The sequence below is a fragment of the Genypterus blacodes genome, unplaced genomic scaffold (assembly GCF_046128005.1).
Source record: "Genypterus blacodes isolate CSIRO-AG114 ecotype Tasmania unplaced genomic scaffold, CSIRO-AGI_Gbla_v1 ptg000216l_1, whole genome shotgun sequence".
NCBI lineage: Eukaryota > Metazoa > Chordata > Actinopteri > Ophidiiformes > Ophidiidae > Genypterus > Genypterus blacodes.
The window spans coordinates 393,980-413,889 of NW_027467015.1; the positions used below are offsets into that span (position 1 = coordinate 393,980).

The 19,910-nt window shown below is 44.8% G+C and overlaps 1 long non-coding RNA gene across 2 annotated transcripts; it reads left to right on the forward strand.

Annotated features, from left to right (window-relative positions):
* Window positions 1-148: 148 nt before the first annotated feature.
* Window positions 149-18,082, forward strand: LOC143016101 (uncharacterized). Of its 2 annotated transcripts, XR_012965482.1 has the most exons (4): window positions 149-1,080; window positions 14,909-15,043; window positions 16,501-16,655; window positions 17,426-18,082. It is a non-coding gene; the product is annotated as an uncharacterized LOC143016101 (long non-coding RNA). The 2 variants fall into 2 exon arrangements; XR_012965481.1 differs by having other exon boundaries at window positions 14,909-16,655.
* Window positions 18,083-19,910: the final 1,828 nt, after the last annotated feature.

Consider the following 19,910-nt stretch of genomic DNA (forward strand, 5'->3'; position numbering starts at 1 on the left):
AGGGGTCGCAGCGCACTAACAAGTCGCCGGGCGGGGAAATGACGGGAGGTACCTGGACTCGATCTCTCGCCTTGATCATCCACAGCATCGATCCTCCATAAAAGAGGGGAACACCTTCAGTCGAGCCGCAGACGAGCCACCCGAGACGCAGCCCGGGCTCTGGGCGGCGCGACGCGGCTCCCGTCTGTCCGCAACACCCCGCAGGAACGCGTGCAGTTACACACATGCTCGGACATTATATACTCTCTACGGCGCTCTCGGCCATTTAAAAAAAAAAACAAGAAAAAAAGACAACAACAATTTATTGAAGAATTGTTGGGAAATATGGGGCCACATTGCTGCGCCCGCGACGGGAACCTATAATTGGACGCGAGCCAGTGACGCGCTGAAAATAACCAGGTTACCACTTAGCACCGGTCCATTTTGGGGAGGGCCCAACACGAGGGCGCAGGACACCATATATCAGCGCCTTCCAGCTGTTTGGGAATATCCTGCTCCCAACATCGAGGCTGCAACATGGCAACAGGCACCAGCGGCTCCTTCACCTCCCCGTCCTGCCTCCTTTCTCCAGTATGGATATGCGGGGTGACCGGCTGGGTGCTGCCGGGTGCGCACCGGGGATCTCTCGGTGGGGGAACGCAGAAGCTTTTATTTTTTAAAAAAAGAGGGAGGGGGAGACTGGCAGCATAAGGCGCGACACTGTTGCGTCTGCGTGTTTTTTCTCCTCGGACTTGGCGGAGGAAAGGACCAAGGGGACTGTCCGACTTATATACTAAAAGACAATTCGTCCCCATACCACCCCACCCCCAACCCCTTACAGGATAATGTTGCTCATTTTGGGATGCGTTCAACACCAAGTGAACATATCATACTGGGGCGGCGGCGGCGGCGGCGCATAGACGGGGAAGTTCAACTTCGCAGGCGGCCAGACAACCAGACAGACGATCGGTCAAGTCGGTGCTTTTTAAAAAGATTTTTTTACGCGAGGTCCCCATGCGCCCGCACCGGATGCTGACACCTGCCCGGCACGCAGGTAACAACCACCGGGCAGCATCACCTGTACCTCCCCAGACACAGTGGGTATGTATCAGCGTGCACACTCAGATGGAAGCATGGACACCCCCATTTCGACTCTCTGGTTAGAATAAAATGCTGTTTTGTTGAAGAAAATACACAGCGTTTAGAATGTCCTCCACGGCAATGATAATGATGAGGAGGAGGATGATGATGTGTGTCAGAGGCTGGGTCTTTGCGGGCAAGGTGAGTCTTTAATTCATTCAACTGGCCTACAAAGTCCCAGTTTCTGTCTCATGTGACCAGCAAGTTATAAAGATTCCACTTCTGCAATGGAACATCCCATTAAAGGAAATGGTGATCCGGGTAGAATACAAATATATCGACTGTGCTATAAATCATACAAAGAAAAATAATATCGTGCAAATATGGCGAGAGATAAACTCACATAAAGCAGGATGAGGTCACTGTGAGCACACCGCCACCGACTGCTATTAATTCTGTAGTATAATTAGAAAATGTGTAATTTTAGAATAAGATAGCAAAAGGCTATAACCAGAGAATAAACATGAAGTACCTCAGGGTGCAGAGGAGGTATTATTGAATATCGCAGGTACATTATGTGTCCCAGAGAATGTAATAGGAATATTATAGTGATTTTTTTTACATTATCTAAATGTGCTGCGCTTCTGGTATAAACTCCACAAAATCTCCAAAAGAAATCTCCTGGGATATAAAAGTGTAAAATATGCGTTTACAAACAGCTGCAGGTTCTTTGGGTTAAAGCGATGAATAGTAAAGTAAAGTTTAATACTTATAGTTGAAAGAATTGTCTCAAATCCTTTTTTAGGGTCAGAGTTTTTACACATCTAAACTGGCCTCTTAAACAAAGTCACAGATAACCAGAGCGGATTGGATCTCTGCTGTGTCCAATGATGAACAGCTTTCACGTGCCATTTCTCAGGCTGAGCTTCTCTCAGCCAGGCCTCATGCTGTTGGAAGAGAATAGTTCTTGACGAAATGTTTTCAAACTAAATCAATTTCCCAGGCTCTTTAGAACAAAATATGGGAAGAAATAAGGAAAATAAATTAAAGTTCTAGAGGTAAATGTTCCGTTTGAAGATCAGTTAATTAGGCATCTGAATTAGGCAGACTTGACTGATCAATTTTAATGAAACGTCTTTGCCACTTTCTCTTCAGAACTGAACACAATCACTATAAGCAGGCAGAGTTGTCAAAAAGGATGAAGTCGTGTCTTCTGTTCTATTGAACAAGTGTGTCAAGTGGGGAAGAAGTTGTTGGAGGCCTGTTTCTATATCTGTCCTGACCCTAGAATGCCGTACATACCTCACTAATGAATTTAGCATCCTGACACTAGATGCTTTATGTAATTAATAGAGCGCGGGGCTGATGGTGGCATCTCCATGCTGCAAGTGACACATAGGCAAGACATTCGCTGAAGCATGGGATTTTTATTTTAAAAACACCAGCCCTCCGTGATGATTAAACCTCACTCAAAACTGTCTTGTGAATGTAATAGTCTCCCCTGACATCAGCGTAGGCGCTCAATCACAACATTTATCATCCAGCTTGTTTTAGTCATGATTAAGTATTTGCTTTTAAATAAAGTTATTTATGTTTTCACTGGTAGGCTGTGTATAACAAATCAGTGGCAGGCCATTTGTTTTCACAGGCCTGCTTCTCCCAGTAAGTTGTTGTGGATTGAAGGTGCAGGGAAAGTTGACACTTTGTCAACCATCTTTAAGTTCTAATAAAATTCCATGTGATTTCAAATGATGACACGGTACAAATTATTAACATTACTACTACAAGCTTTGTAAATGTCCCTATGGGTGGAGAGGATAAGAGAGTAAATGGAAAATCACGTGAGCGTAGGAAAGATCCACTGGGCTCGCATCACAGATTCACTCTAACGTAGCTCGCTAAAGCACAATGACACATCACAGAAAGCAGATAAAAGCACTCCAGCCAAAAGCTCTCCATGTATGCTGTGTGAGAGCCGGAGCCAGCGGGCGTATGAGAGCGGAGGGCCTAGTAAGGGAGGCTTGGTGGAATGAGCCTGGTTTGAATAAGCAGCATGGCTACGGCGAGATCTGGGATAGTCACCAAGTGTGCTGATTAAAGTTGTGATATTAAACAGTGCTGGCTGCTACCGCTGCCAAGCCTCTCTCAGTGGCATTCACATTGTTTAAAAGGCCCAATCGGACTCATCTCGCCACTTGCTTCACAGTGTTGCTTACATCTTTTTTTTTTCCACCACGGCTGTCTCATATTCTCTTTCCTCACACCATTTGTAAGCAGGGTTATAGGCTTTCTTTAAATAGAATTTTCCTACATTTCCCCGTGTGTTTTTTTGCTGTGGGTCACTGGGTTTGCTCAGTTCTCAGATTAAACAAGTATGGTATGTGGGCATCATATAGAAAACACTGCTAATGTCAAAGCTTGAGATTGTGTTTACCCCCTGTGTGAAAGCTGGACTACTAATGAACACACGGAGCTCTCCTTGGAAATTCTGCTCTGTACTCATTCGACCCCCTTTAAAAACGTCAGTGCAAATCCCAATAAAACTCTGCCATTATAAATATACAATTCATAAATACTGGAAAACGTGCTCGCTTTTTGTCAAATATGTGACCCCTTGAAAGTTCAAACTTCAGACGTTGCGATAGCTCCAGGTTGTTGCCTTTCCTCAACCACGATTGCAGAGATACTAAAGTTATGAACCAAAATGGTGCCCGAGGAACAAACGCTGCAGTTCGATCTCAAAAGTCTGGAATGAGACATTGAAAGATTAAGCGAGGGAGGGAGGGGGAGAGAAAGAAAAGGCAGCAAGAAAAGTGAGGGACTTTTAGGGGCAGCTGTGTTTTATTAACCCAGTCATAATGCCCCTAAAAATCCTTATTGCTCTTGCAATGGTCAACAAATCTCCAGTTGCAACATGCCGAGGATGTCTAAACAGCAAGTAGGGCTTCATATCAACAACCTGACGCCCCGCAGGGCCAGAGAAGGAGGCAGCCGCTCGTAGGTATTGGTTACATTAGTTAAACTCGGGGATGTTTTTACCGCAAAAAGCCCAATAACATAAACAACATTGTTCATTGATTTGCTGACCTCTGAGTAGAACGCAAGCACACAAAAGCCCCACCGTCTTGTCAACAGTCACCCAGGAGGTTTTGTCAAAAGTTTCACAAACCGTTTCTTGATAAAGACATTTGCACACAGAAGGTGGAAATGCCACCCAAATAGAAATCTCGAGAACTTTATCTGAACGCTGCACAGGCAGAATGAAAATCGTCTCTTGCGATTCTTTTTGGCAGGCTTATGAATTACACTGTCATTATGTTTCTGCACAAGTCCTCACAACTTAACATGCAGACAGGGCAGTCAACGCACCATGTCCTGCAATATTTTGACTTTGCAATGTAGCGCCAAGGGACTGACTGAAAGACAGGCAGAGACGAAAAGACAGATTGACAGGCCGACTGACGGAGAGATGAGCCGGCAAGCGGGGAAGGCAGACGCAGAATTAAGACGGCAGTAAGATATACAAGCTGGTAGCAAGTCAGGCAGGCAGGGCAGATGGCAGAGTTAAGACAGACACACAACGAGACGTATAGACGAGACAACAGGCAAGCATGTAGCAATACAGACAGATATAGGAAACGGTAACCAGGCAGACAGAGAGAGAGAGAGAGAGAGAGAGAGAGAGGCAAGCAGGCCGTGGAGGACTGGGATCCAGGCCTGGGTGTGGTGTCGTGGGGCCGTTGGGGCTGGAAAGCGGAGCGGTGTGGAGTGGAGCTCTATCTCAATGTTAGCGAATGAGTCATCGAAGGAAGGCCGTGTTGCTGAGTTCCCCTGCGGGACAGCCGCCGCCGCCGAAGGAAGCCAGAATCCTCTTCACGTAGGGTGAAAGAGGGAGCGAAGAGAGAAGGACAGACAGACAAAGGGGAGAGGCAGGGAGGGAAAGTGTGGACGATGACTCAGGGCCATGAACCACATGGTGATGGAGAAGGGAGGGAGGAATTACTCATCAGAGCATGTGGAATCTCATGCAGTTATCACAGGACTGACAGTGTGCTTCCCTCATGGCTGCTACTCAGCCGCCATCCACCCGCCATGAGTCCCTCAGGCACGTTGCTCGGCGTGGATCACTTTTTCCATCCGGGAGCTCAGTGAAAGGGTGAGCTGGGGGTCAAAATGACATAAGAAGGTCCCCACCAGTCATGAGGGACCGATAGTTGAGATGGTCTCTCTCTCTCTCTCTCTCTCTCTCTCTCTCTCTCTCTCTCTCTCTCTCTCTCTCTCTCTCCCCCTCTCTCCCTCTCTCTCCCATATCCGTGCAAAATTCATTCCAGGAGTGGTGAGTCACAGCGCTCTTACCTGTCCGCCCTCCTCTCTTCACCGCAACCTCTGTGTGTGTGTGTGTGACTGACAAGTGCATGAAATCCCACTTGAATTTTTAAAAGACCACATTGATTTGTGTTATGTGGATTTCAGCAGGGGCCATAATAGCCCCCCTGCCGAGCACGCTTCAGCTTCACGTTTCATAGTGCCAACTGTCATTCCGCTTGTAAGGCAATATGACGGCCGCACGCAGCTTTCAGCCCGGCGATAATACAAGAGAAGTAGCTGCTGTGGCGTCGTGAGCGTGTGTGAGGTTGGACAGGTCGCCCGGTCGCTCTCCTGGTTTTGATCAGGAGTGTAATTGAGTGTGAACGTTGTGCCGCTTGCACACAGTTTACCGCCGTCCCCATCTGCATATATTTGGGTTTTAAATTACTGCAAGTCGGCGCAGGTCTTTGCTCGTTGCTCTGTGTTCTGGCAATGCTGTCAAAATGTTTAATCAGAGGAACTTCTGAAAAGGGGAAGAACAGAAAATACCTTTATTTATATGTATCTGCACTACTTCAGAAAAATGAGGCTCATACTTTAGGTCCAGTTCCTCAATTGACAAAACAGCTTTTCCGTGTTTGTGTAAATCCGTCTTTGCAGTGATAAATGTGTCCCAACAGCACATTACTGGGTGATGAAGCTGTTCTCCACAATGACAAGACAGATAATAGAAAGAGTTGTAAAGACAAACAGCACGTCTGAGACTCACAAAGTAAACCTGTGGTTCAGGCGCCAGTGGCAGAAGAACCCTAATCCTCCACTTTATGTGAAAACAGAAACAGGTCAAATCCAAGCATGAGCTAAGGTGTTAGCAGTAAGAAGTACTCGTATATCAACAGAGAAGTACTTATTGTGAAGTGGAGTTTAGTGTCTCTGTCAGGCTGAGACGTCAAATGTCTAGTTTTTGCCGATTTTCTCGCTCAGTAAAGGAAGCAAGGAAAGAGGAAGGAAAGAAGGACAAAGGGAAGAAGTTTACTAATTAAACTACCAGGTGCTGAAATAATTAGGAATAAATGATCTTCTTATTGTGGAATAAATGTTAACTTATATATTATTAAGGATAATATAAGTTATATCATACAACAGTATTTAAAATTAAGTACCAGGACCTAGAATGTCTACTTATGTACAGTACTTCAGTTAATATGATTACTTTCCACTTCTGTCATGTGCTAACAGGCTCAACAGTAAACGTGTGAAGAGTCAGCAAAAAGTTAGGCTCTCTCTCTCTCTCTCTCTCTCTCTCTCTCTCTCTCTCTCTCTCTCCCCCTCTTTCTTCTCTCTCTACTTCACATGTGCACATCTAGCAACAAGATGGTGATGAGTACAGCATGGTAGCATGAATCAACAGGTGAAGGGGGCACACCCATGAGACTCATCCAGCCCCCCCACCCCCCTCTAGCAGCGGGAGCACCCTCCCCTGATGTGTGTAACAGAGGCTGCCATTAGGGTGTGTGTGTGTGTGTGAGTGTGTGCTGACAATGCTCCAACACTAGAGGAACCACTCAAATCCAGAGCAAACACTGCAGACAAAGGCGAGAGGGCAAGAAAAACTGGAGCGGACCTTCCATGTGTGGATCCCCCCCCTCCCCCCCCTCCTTAAAAAATGAGAATGAACCCTGTTGACCTGCTCTCAGCCAATCAGCTCGCAGGGTTTGGTATGGCTGCAGTAAACAGAGAGGAGTGTAAACTGTTCCATCCCTGCAACGGTAATTCTCCTCCTTAGTAATCAGAGTGATGCTGCAGGTGTCTGATGCATTTATGGATCCTAGGATCTGGATCCTCCTTTAGTAGGTTGAAGTATGCAGAATTAGTTAATGTACAGAAGAAAACAGTAGAACACCACAGCAATAAGCTTTATATAAGATTATTAAGATTGATTAAGATGTTTGAAACTGCTATATTTTCAGATCACTTGGAGGATTACCAAGGTGATAGGTGGAAGTAAACCTAACATACATTGTGTGTGTGTGTGTGTGTGTGTGTGAGAGAGAGCTTCAGCTATAGGTTAAAGTCTCTCTCCCTCTCTCCCTTTCTTCCTCCGTCTCTCTTACACACACACACATTGAAATGAGATCTTTCGACTCAGGGGTTGGGACTATGTACACACAAAGCTATAATAGACGGTCACACACACACACACACACACACACAGAAACATTAACTCTCTACCTCTCGACTCTACTGTTTGCTTTTCATATGGAATGTCAAAGTGAGCCGCTCGCAGCCATTGAGCTTTTCTGCACCAGTGGAGTGAACAGTGGATTCAGTCCAACCAGCAGCCGCGCTTCGTCTTCTCCTGTTTGTCTAAGTGATTATGTTTGCCTTTATTTGATCACGCCGCTGTTTTCATTTTGAGCATTTCATTGTATAAGACGAGTTGCTGATGATGTCATGAGGTGAACAACAGCCTGAGAGGAAAGTGCTTTTCTTCCGCTTAAATATTAAGGAAAGCTGTTCTTTGTCCCTTTTCTTCTTCCTACTCGTCCTACTCGTCTACAGCGGCATGTGGGCTTGCGGCAGCTCTCTGTCTATTTTGGGGTCAACACGACACGTTGACAACTTCATCGACACGTTCTCTTTGCATTGCAAAACCTGTTGCAGGATAAAGTCAGCTCATTGTGTGTGTGTGTGTGTTGAGTAACAATGAGCTCTGCAGGGCAATTGACAGTTGTACGTTTGATGCTGCAGATACAGTCATGCCATTGTGTGGAGTCAGCAAGTTTAATGTGTGTGTGTGCATGTGTGTGTATAAAGGGTGAGGAAATGCGAGTTTGTTTAGGCAGAAAGATTATTTGCTGAACAAATTTGATCACTGACAAAATTTAACAAACAAACCATTGGCTAAGTGTGTTTTATCTGTCATATCCTTCATTAGTCATAAAGGAATATTGGCCATTTTACTACGGGAACCTCCGCCTCCTCACGCCTCTTTATCATCGCCTGAGTGGGCTAATGGTGAGCTGTGCTGAGCCTGTCATTAAAGTGATACTGTGGCAATTTAAATATCGTGATCGTTTATGTACAAACTAGGTCAGAAACGTTTTGTAAATAAGAGCGTTCTGGTGCCGTTCACTTACCAGGTCCGGAATTTTTGCAAAGCTTTATGTACAAAAGACCCTTTCTGCTGTAGGTACTGTCTTTTTGAGGTTCCCTACCAAGAACCCTGCTATCTCATTCGCGTTGTACAAAGTGGGTGTGTCTAACCAGGTGTGTACATGTTATGATAGTAAATTACCAATCTAAAGTGAAGTGTCAAGTACAACTCAGGACTTATGGGTTTGACGTATTGCGTGATGGAAATAACAAAAAGCACAGTGTGTCGACTTTAAAATTAAAGGAGACAGCAGCAGAGGTGTTTTTCCCCCTAACATGTTGTGGTTAACATGGTGAAGAAGGTATTTCCAGTTAATGAGACCTTCAAAATGGCTCAAATACGTCATTCTTTGATTCGCTGCAGTTGACTCAAAGTCCCATTGTCTGGTCCCAGCCAAGACACTCCTGTCCAGAAGGCCACTGTGCCAAAGCCAGGCTCTGAGGGAATTACAAAAAAGGGAAAACCCATCTTCCCCGAAACCCTCTTCCATTACAGAGTGGAGATTTCCGCTTTTATCGAAACTGTCAGTGGAAGTTATTCAAACCGCTTGGAACACATCAGTCGCTGCTTTTTCTTTCTTGATGTTGGCAAAGTGCATGTGGCATGTGGAGAGCATGATCCATCCATGGTCGCTTTCAAGAAGGGGTGAAGTGGGTGTGTGTGTGTGTGTGTGTGTTTGAGCCTTTGATACTCATTGGTGTTGTATACCAGCTATGTTCTGCAGAGCTCATGTGCAGCTGTCAGGTCTGTGAGATATCTGCATCTCTGTGCAACCTTTGCAACCGACGTGGACACAGATACAAATGTTCTCTTTAAGTGCTGAACAATGAGCTGTATTATGTTGGCACCAGAGTGATGGGAGCCACAATGTGACAGGCTGGCCCGGGGCAACCTTAAGCCCAGCAATGTGCCTTCTTGGAACTTCCTCCTCATTCCTCAGGCATAAGAACTCTGGCGTGGAGCCCATGTGACTCAAAAAGCAACACTTTTGGAAATATGTTTTACATCTGCTTCCCAAGTATTCAGATGTGCTTTTGTGCCGCTCTCATTTAGGTTGACAGTGTTTTTTACGCCTCTTGTTTTCTTGTCATGCATCGCAGTTTAATGTTGGCTCATCTCCTTTCGCAAACAGTAGTGGTACTTTGTGTATTTTACATATGCAGTATAATAGCTACCACATTCTGACTACATGCAGGAATACATTAATTCCCTTTTCCACCTTGCCACTTTTAACATCTCCTTTTTTTTAAATGGAACTTATACACATTCCAATGCTCTCATTTTCATTTACAGTGAATTTACTTTAATATGCAAACCCCAATAACCCTTTTCTGTTCAATTCCGCAGCACTGATGTGCACACTGGGTGACAACAAGCAGTAAACGATCCATTATAGAGGGGGATGGGCTGATGAATATGTGTGTAGGTCTAGTTGAGTGGGCAGGTTGTTAGCAGGAATTCTGTGATTGTTCCGGGGCAGGGAGGCAGTAGCTCAGTGGGTACAGCTTCCGCTTGGTAACCGGAGGGTCGCCGATTCGAGTCCCTGAGCAAGGCACCGAACCCTCAATTGCTCCCCCCTCTGCAAACGGTGGTAATGTAATGTAAGTCGCTTTGGATAAAAGCGTCTGCAAAATGATCGTTATGTAATGTAATGTAATGTTCCGTTTGTGTTTTCTCCACGAGACTTTAAGTGTGGATTTAAACAGGCTCACACTTTCAGTTCACATCTTTCCACAAAGCGTGAATGGAGTGAGAGAATGAAGAAAGAGCTTGAGAGGGAAATGTAGCCCCTCCAATTTTTCACACCTCACTAGAATCGCTGCATGGAGTGGGCGTGGCCTGATAAAGTGGGAGAGTGGCACATTTTCCACCACTTGGCACCTCTCCAAACGGTGTGTCGGATGAGGTGTACTGCTGCCCTCAAGGCCCGCCTCCCGAGAGCCAGCTGTGTTCTGATTGGCCAGCTGCACAATGCCTGACTAACGCACTAGCTGGTGTAGTACTTTTCGGGTGTCTAACCAATTGTGTAGGTGGGTAAAATCAAATGTGTTGCAAGTTAAGGCAGTGAAGGACTACATGAAGCTTCCAGGGCAGTTCAGGACCTCTGGGTTTGTCCTACTGGATACAATTCTACAGACAATTTCCCACTCACATGAAGGAATATGCACCATCAAGTGACATTCCGTTCATCACTTGTTAGAATTAAACATCATACCATCACTGATGAGTTATTATTTCATACCCAGCCTCTGCAATATCGATTCAACTCTGAAAAATCAACATCACAGTCTGAGCTCTCAATCTCTCCTCAGCGCTGGTGGCATTTCAGACCGTCTGAGTTTAATTGTCAAATTGCTTCCGGCTTTATCTACCATTGGGAGGGTAAAGAACTGGCAAAGGCAACTTCAACTGAAGAAATAGAAGCTTAAATTAATGCATCAGGCATAGTCCTGCCAGTTGAGCCTTAGCAACAGCTCAGTCCGTTTCATAAATCAGCTTGTTATAAAGGAACATGTACATAACAGAATAAACACTTCCAAGTTCTCAAGGCTGTATGGGAGGACAGAGGGTGATGGAGTTTGGAGGATATACTCGTCTCTAAAACCCCCTTTCTGCCCGCCACCCAATAAATAGTCATCTGCTCTTGTAATGTACACATAGTAAAGCGAACATAAAGCATAATGAAAAAAGCTTTTAAATAACAAGGGTGTTTTCCTCTAATTACCACAGATGTCAAAATCTTGGATAAACACTCTCTTATACACAATTTCCAACGCAATAAGGAAAATATATGTGACCAATCTGTGTGCAAATCATTCCTGCAAACTGCAAGAATTGCTCGTGTGAATTGCGTACATGAAGTATACAGTAACTCTAATCAGAACCCTGTCTCTTATCACTGAGGGTAAATGAACATTAAACCAAAACATTTTGCAATACGTTAAGCCTAAGGGAAATTCATCCTGCCAAGCTGTGTGTGTCAGTGTGAGTGTGTGTGTGCCTCAACAAGCTCCACCAATTAAAAAATGCAGGTCATTACGACAATTATATTTAAACTCACTATCCATTACATCAAAGCTATAAGTCATAATCTGATTTATGAAGTTTGTAAGGAGCCACCAACTTAAAACACCTGATATATCCAGAGTGAAATGTAGCTATTGAGTAGCTGCAGCATGTGCACAGAAAACCTGCAGGAAGACTCACATTCGCCTGTGAAAATATCAGCCAGGTTGATAACATTGTTCAGTGGATAATTTTGTACTTGTTAATTGTTAATTTAACACAAAATGAAAGTTGTTTTATTTTTGTTACAAGCTTTAAATGTAGTTTAAGCTCTGAGCAAAACAATATGTTCTTCACACATGAACATGCTGGAGTTGATCCATGAACATGTTCAGGGCCGACTCTAGCATGTTGGGGGGCCGAAGCAAAGTAGGGGTTGTTGGAATCGACCCACCCTAATTTTTTGTACTTCATTTTCATGTCTGCATTGCCCAAACAATCACAGAAAAGTACAAGGACCTGGTGGGACTGAATAAAGCAAAAGCAGAGGAGAATTTCTATCATTTATATACAGTAAAACAATCCTCTGCTGTGCTGTCTTCAGTTGCCTGCTGAGGTGTTGTTGTTGTTAGCCTGGCTGGTCCAACCTGCAGCTGCCAACAATTAGCATGGAGAAAGATTTGTGATGGGGCCGCAGGCACTTTTTTTGTTTGCAAAATAAGATCATTTGCATCAACAGTAGCTCTCCTCAATGCCTCATTCATGCTGCATCTCAAAGCCGGAGCAAAGATCTATCTAAGATCATCAATGTCAGAACAAGTCAATAATGAAAATCCAGCAGTTTATGTCACCCTCTGAACCAGATGTAAATATATTGTCGCTTAGGGATCCATAGCTCATTGAACATAATAATGACTGTGGCCAAACCAACAGGATCAGGCCCGGTGACTCCTGCTGGGTCCTGGGCCTGCGTCTCAGAAATGCTGACACAGCTCATTTAAACAGGTAGTCCACCCTGACCAGCGCAACTGTGAAGCTGCACCGCAACTCGTTCGGAAATGAAGCCGGTTTTAATGCCGCTTTTCCCCCTTTGCAAATTCCAAATTCGTGTTGCAGGCAATCAGGCAAATCGGCCAACATCGGATTTGTGCCTTGGCTGCAAATCAAGTTTTTTTTATTCAGACTGCGTGATATTGCAAGGACTTATTTGGGTTGATTTTGGAACACAACACAGATTGAGATAGTGAAGTCTTTAGTGTCATTTCGGGAGTCATTTCAACCTCACAGTCTGATCCACCCTCAGTTTTTCAAATCCTGGCAGGCCTCAGTATTATTTGTACTCTTTAGCTGGTAACCACCACAATAACTGCCTGCTTCTTTTTGTGATCCACTCCGAGGCGTCAGGATAATTAATCCGTCATATTCCTGGAAGTCAAACAGCATTAGCGACGATAACAACTATTCCCTCACACTTTGTTCTTTTAACACTCTTTTTTTCTCCGTGGCAACTGACACCTAGAAAGTGAATAAGACACAACACATGCTCTCCTAACGAGACAGGAGTAAAAATGGCTTGATTCTTTTTTTATTTTAGCTACATAACGGCTCATTTTCTGTCTGTCAGAGTGAAAGTCTCAACTGAGCTGGAGTCAGAGTGAAGGTTATGTGAAATGAGGTTATGTGTTATAGATGCAGGCAATGTGTAATAACTTGGCATTGGCATATGACTTACAGTTCTGCATCCCCGAAAGTTTAATTTCGTTTATGATAAAAGTCCAGAACATCTGCAGCCAAACATTGACATTTCACTTTCTGAACTCGCTTGTCAAGCAGATTAACATCTGACTGTGATTTGCCAAAATGGATCAAATGAGTCCATGTTAAATAAAACCCTGACAATCACAATCTTCTCAGCGCCGGAGAGTAAAAGAGAAAAAAGGAGAGAAGGAAGAAATGGTCTTCTGCTTCAGATTTACAGCGGAGGGGTCACCAGTGGAAGTGGAGCTGGAGCAGAGTGGTGCAGAGCTCTCCTCCTCCTCTTCCTCCCCTTCCTCCTCTTCCTCCCTCCTGGCCTCCTTCTCCTCCCACCCACTTTTTTTGTTTTACTCTATATGGGTCATACAGGGATTGTGGGAACATGCAGGTGAATGTGCTGTAAGAAAGTACTCCAAACGTGACTTAAGTAAAGTCAAAGGAGTACTCATCCCTGCTCGATGTATTTCTGTAGGTGAAGTTGATCGGCACACTCGACTCAAAGACATTTTGTGAGCTCGCCGCCGCCGTACATGACGCACGTAAAATCTAACAACAGCAGTATTTTCCTCTGAAACATCTGTGGAATACAAGTATGCAGTCTCATAGGACACAAATTACATTACATTAAGCAATATTTGTGACACTTAAGGGCCATAATGTGAAAGGGTTGTAATGTTAGTTGTGCCAAAACACACAGAGGAATGTAAAGCCCTGCGCTGTGCAGCTACTAGCTTAATGTTTGGGGTTTGACGTCATCAGAAACGTCCTGTATACTGACAGTAGACTAGACAGTTGAGCGCAGAAGCTAACAGAAGAGTAAATATCGGTCGTACATGGGGGTGGACAGAGACGTGATGCCAGTAGGTTGTTAATGTTGCTCTGTGTCTGCTGGATGTGTAATCAAGGTTTTACGTCAGAAGGATTTCAGCTTTGCCCCCAGTGGTTGAGATCAGTTAATGCAGCTGTCAGTGCTGAAGCAAGGTTTTACTTGAACAAATACACTTCTCACTCCTTTCTGCTTCTGCTATTTACGCTAATCTAGCTGAAACTAACCAGACTTAAGGTTTGTCTTGTTTGTCTTTTTACATTCTTAGCACCCAAAACAAAACATGTTTGGTTGTTATAGCCACAGAAAACCCCTCATTAATCACACACAGTATGAACATGCTTGTGTGTGTGTGTGTGTGTGTGTGTGTGTGTGTGTATGGTTTCTTCCTACAGTTTACCTGTGTGCACCATTAGAAGTCAATACTTTGTTGGTCCAGGCATGAAGGCAGGATGTTTTTGATGAAGCAGAGTTTAATTTAGGCTCAGGCATTCTCAGTATCTGTCACCTAACTCCCAACGATCCCCGACACACACCACAGGAAATGTGTGTGTGTGTGTGTGTGAGAAAGAGAGAGGGCGAGCGTGTGTGCCTGTGTGTGTGCGTGTGTCCAGGCAGTTATGTATAAGAAGAAATGTACACTTATACTTGTAAACGTAATAATAACAAAAACAATGTTGAACTTTGTAGATGAAACTTACGCAGCTTCTGTAATGATATAATTGTGTTTAACGTGACTAATAAAAAATTCCAACAGACACGTCAAACACCCCAAATCTTCTTTTCTTCTGTTGCAGGCGTTGGCACAGTTAGAGCTCCTGCTTGGCCATAAAATAACCAAACAGGCGTAGGCACTGCCAGCAAACCAGCAAAAGCACAAGACGAAAGCCAGCAAACACTGCCAAAGACTGCAACCCAGTGTTCTCTGACGGGTACATAAAAAACCATCGGCCTTCTTCCTTGAATCACACAGTTTTTGTTCTGTATGGAAAATGTTTTATTGGGAAGCCAAACCTGTTGGAAAGCGACTTCTTTACTGTATCGTTTAATTACCTGAACGCACATTCTCTCACCGCCTCTAATCCTGACGTGTCGTTCGTGTCAGAGGAGTGCGTGCGCCTCCCGAGAGGAGAAATGTGCTTTTTGGAAGAGCCGCGAGTGTAATCTCACGAAGCGTTGACCTCCGGTTTGTTGTAATTTTAACGTAGCGTTAAACGAACGTGCTCGGACCCGTCGAGGAGGCTTCACGGCGTGCCGAGAGGAGAAACGTGTGGTCGTCACACATCCGTAACGAATGGAAAGAAAGGAAGACCACACAGCAGCATGGTCAGATCAGGTTGTCAGAGACCATATTTAAAATCTGGGTCAGAGTACAGGCCATAACCTCTCTCTCTCTCTGTCACACACTCTCTCTCTCTCTCTCTTTCTACACTCTCCTCTGCTCCCTCTCTCCTTCGATTTGTCCCTGCATCCTCCTCTCCTCTCTTTTCTCCCTCCTTTCACCGATTTGTCTCCTACCCTCGCATCCTTATTTCATTCTATTCACCCCTTCTCCTTCCTCCTCTCTCTCTCTCTCCTCGTCCTCCTCCATATGCTGCGCCTGGCATGTGCTGCCTGAGCTCTCTGGCAGGTTTTGGGTTTCACGCTCGCACCTTAAATCAGGATCATGTTTGGTCCCATTGTAAATGAAGAAGCTGACGGTGGGTTTGAGTTTGGAAATGTAGCAACAATATAAAAAGAAACGCCACAGTTTAATCTCTGATCTCTCGGGCTACGACAGACAAAAGTAACTGTTGCTCTTCTCCCACGAGGAATTAAGAAAATTCAGAGGCGAGCTTTTCTCTCTCTTTTCAGGCACAACCATGTGATTCATATGAAGGTCCAGCGGCAGCCAGATGACAGAGTTATGAGTGTTACAATAAGCCTATTCAGTTCTGCTTCGTAACATTTAAGAGAAAAATGGCCGCAGCTGTTGCTGTGGAACATTAACAAGACAGAAGGCTAAAAATATTCCTCAGGTACTTCTGTTAAACTGGTGTGAGTTTAATACAGACAGAAGAATTAGGTGAGGGAGGAGAGGGAGATTTGAATCATGAGTTTCTTGGATATGTTTGAGGAAATTCAATGTAGGGTTGTTTGTGAAAGGTTTAAGGTCTGTTTGCTGAGGCAGAGACACAGTGAAAATAGAGAGAATGCTCGCGTTCATCAAAGGGGAAAAAGCAAACGCAGTACAAAACAAACTGGATCAATTTCCCATCTTGCTTCCTTTGAGTTCATCGTGCAGCGAACGAGGCTGCCAAGGAAAACTCAAATACGCTGTGATGACATTGTCCTGTTTTCACACTGGAGCGTGCGTCCCAGTCAGGACTTCTTTTGCATGCTTCTTCAGTTTGACATGGAGACGGCGCCCCAAACCACCAGCTGAGCCGAGCCGAGATGAGCCGAGTTGAGCCGAGTTGAGCTGGGCCGAGCCAACCTGCCTGCTTCAGAGCTCTGCTGAGACCTGCCAGCTTTCCCTGCCCCGGGCCTCAGCTCGCAGTCAGAGTGAGTTACAGCCAATTCTCACGACACACACACGCACTCACACACACACAGGGACACCCACACCCACACACAGATACAGATACAGCACGTGGCCCCATGCAGGCACACACATGGGTGAGACACATGTATAAACATAAACCAACTCACCAATAAACCAACTGACACAGGCAGACAGATAAGACAGGATAGACACGTACTATGTGTAGCCTTGCTGACATGTACGTATATATATATGCACACGCACACAAACCCATACATAATAATATCCCACTAACTCGTTCCACTCAAGTGTAATCTTATTGGACTATTAAATGCACGTACAAGGCCACAGCATACACAGCTCCAACCTCCTTACTCTGCACCTTAGCGACACATTGACCTCCATTGCACAAGCACACATACACACACACACACGCACCACACACACACGTAGGAAAGTGAGCACACGAGCGAGCGTCCACTGCTGTCCGCCGACGGGAGCGTCGCATCTCAGGGTTAGTGTGAGGTCAACGTCCAGCAGCTGCTGGATCAGCAGGATTGATCTGTCTGGGTAAACACGCGTGGTGGAAACCAGAGCGTTTGTGATCAAGAGCTTAGCAGAGCGTTTTTGTGTTTGTGAGGAGGAAAGTGAGTGAGTGAGTGAGTGTGAGAGAGAGAGACAGAGAGGGAGAGAGAGAGAGAGAAAGCTATCTGTATTCTCCGTAAAGGCCTGAATCTGTGTGTGTGTGTGTGAATGTCTAATTTGATCTTTTTTTCATCGTGGCTCACAGGATTGTGGACGTCCCAGCAGCGGAGGATGATGAGGTGAAGCTAACGGTTCACAGACGGGGCCGGATCCCAAAGCCTGCCGGTTCAGCCTCCTTATGGAAAACGCGTTTCTGCACACAAGCCAAAGAGCTGCGACGCCGTCTGCCTACAATGTGTATGCAGAGGAAAACTATACCTCTGTTTTCTGTAGGCCAGCTGTGGGTTTAGACAATAGACTGACTAAGTACCGACACTTCTGACACCACTCCTCTAGCAACACCACATTTTACTGTCTGATACTTAAACCAGTTCTCATCAATAGTGAATATACATAGATTAAAGTTCTGGGTTCTCTTACTACCTCAAAGCTTGTTTATATATTTTCTGGATGTGTTTTTGGAGCTGATTTGTATTTTTTAAATTATTTATTATTATTAGTATATTATATTATTATTTTTAATACATCAGTCTGTGAAATAAAATGATTGACTTAAATCACTGTGGTTGCAGTAAGAGAAGTAAATAGTTGCAGTAATAAAACTGAAGCAGATCTACTCCTCCTCCTCCTCCTCCTCCTCCTCCTCCTCCTCAATGTAGAATAGTATGACATTGACATCAGGCAATTGCACCTACAGGTATTCACACTGTTGAGATTGAAATGTGAATTCAATGTCAATAAAAACCTGAAATATTTCAGAAATTGGATCTTTTTTTGTTCATTAACTCAATATTCAGTCTTCTGTGTAAAGACCTTCCAGTTTGACAACTCAATGCCAGCGACACACACACCCGACTGATTAGTTATACAAAAACAAGATCCACATGTGGCACCTTCACTACAGTTATGGAAAATAAACAATATGGATGTTTGTAAGACAACTCACTCCCCGCTTGGATGTTCCACTATTGGTGTGGCTTCTGCAGACATGCGGACGCTGTGTCGTGGTGAAACGAGAGCTGAAAGGTTTGAATCTACAGGCACATCTACGTCCAACTCTCTCCCGTCATCAAGAGGGAGTTTGGAGAAGAACCGCCGCTCCTTCACATTGAGCAGAGTCAGTTTAGGTGGGCCGAGCAGGTGTTAGGAGACCACAGGGCAAGAGCTGACCTCGGACCCGCAGTGGAAAATGAATGGATGATTATTTTGCAGGGGTGTAAATCTTTGGCCACAGGGGAATTTGATTCGATAACAATTATTTAGGAGAAGAATTCTTTCATTTCAACCAGGATTTGATTAAATTTCATACAATTTTATTTAATTACTGAATTTATTTATTTATATTATTTTGCAAACAGCACTATGGAGACTTTATTTCTTACTTTTAGCAGAGTACAATGACTAGAAGATCTCAATCTAGTGGTGTGTTCAAAGGGGGAATATACAATTTTCCCCTAAAATATAATCGATTCATTTTACGTGTAAGCAATTAATGCATCCTTTACATCCCTTTAGACCTAATATTTTGAGTTTGAAAATACTGATTGACTACTTATCTTGTACACAACTACTTTTTTGTGACTTTGGTTCTAGATTGCAGCTGGTACTCTAATGCGTGTTTAACATAGACATGAGGAGTGATAAACATATTCCAATGGTGATGTCCATGCAGCCTCTGATTGCTGCAATATATTGTGTCCTGTGTGTGTGTGTGTGTGTGTGTGTGTGCATGCGTGCGTGCGTGCGTGCGTGCGTGCGTGCGTGCGTGCGTGCGTGCGTGCGTGCGTGCGTGCGTGCGTGCGTGCGTGCGTGCGTGCGTGCGTGTGCGTGTGCGTCTGTGTGTGTGTGTGCGTGTTTGCATGAGTCGGTACAGGTTAATCCAAAGCTTGTTGATGCGGTCCAGAGTGGCGCAGAGAGAAGCGTGGGTGAGCTGTGAGAGTCCCTCCGAGCGGAGTTTAGGTCCTGCGGTGCTAAAAATCCTTGACCTGGATTCTGCACACCCACACAGTACCTCTGGTCCAGTCCAGGACATGCTTTAAGACTTCAACTATGTAGCAAAGATAGCAAGACACACACACACACACATACAGACAAACAGAGGCAAACACAGACACAAAGACGTGTGAAAGAAATTGATATGCTATAAACTTAAACATACTTTCTTAAACACTGATGATGAGCACAAAATGTACCCGCACACGTATTCATGCCGATGCATTCGCTGTACCTCACACACACACACACACACACACACACACACACACACACACCCACCAACAAACACATCCCTGTTCCTCGTCATGCAATGAGGAGCACATGACAAAAATTCGGGTGTGGTGCATGACCTCTTATCGAACAAAAGCTTTCCACAGAGAGCGCTGATGGGGGAGACTGTGCTTCCCCCGCCTGTCCCGCCTGTCGGCAGTCATGAGGTCCTCATCTCGTTTGCCACGCTGTGTCTCGTGGTTCAAAGGCCATAAAATGTTTTGAACTAAAAAATCCCCTGCTTTTAAAGTACATTCTACCACGGCAGCGTGGAGTCAATAAATCAGCGTCTTAGCCGGAGGAGA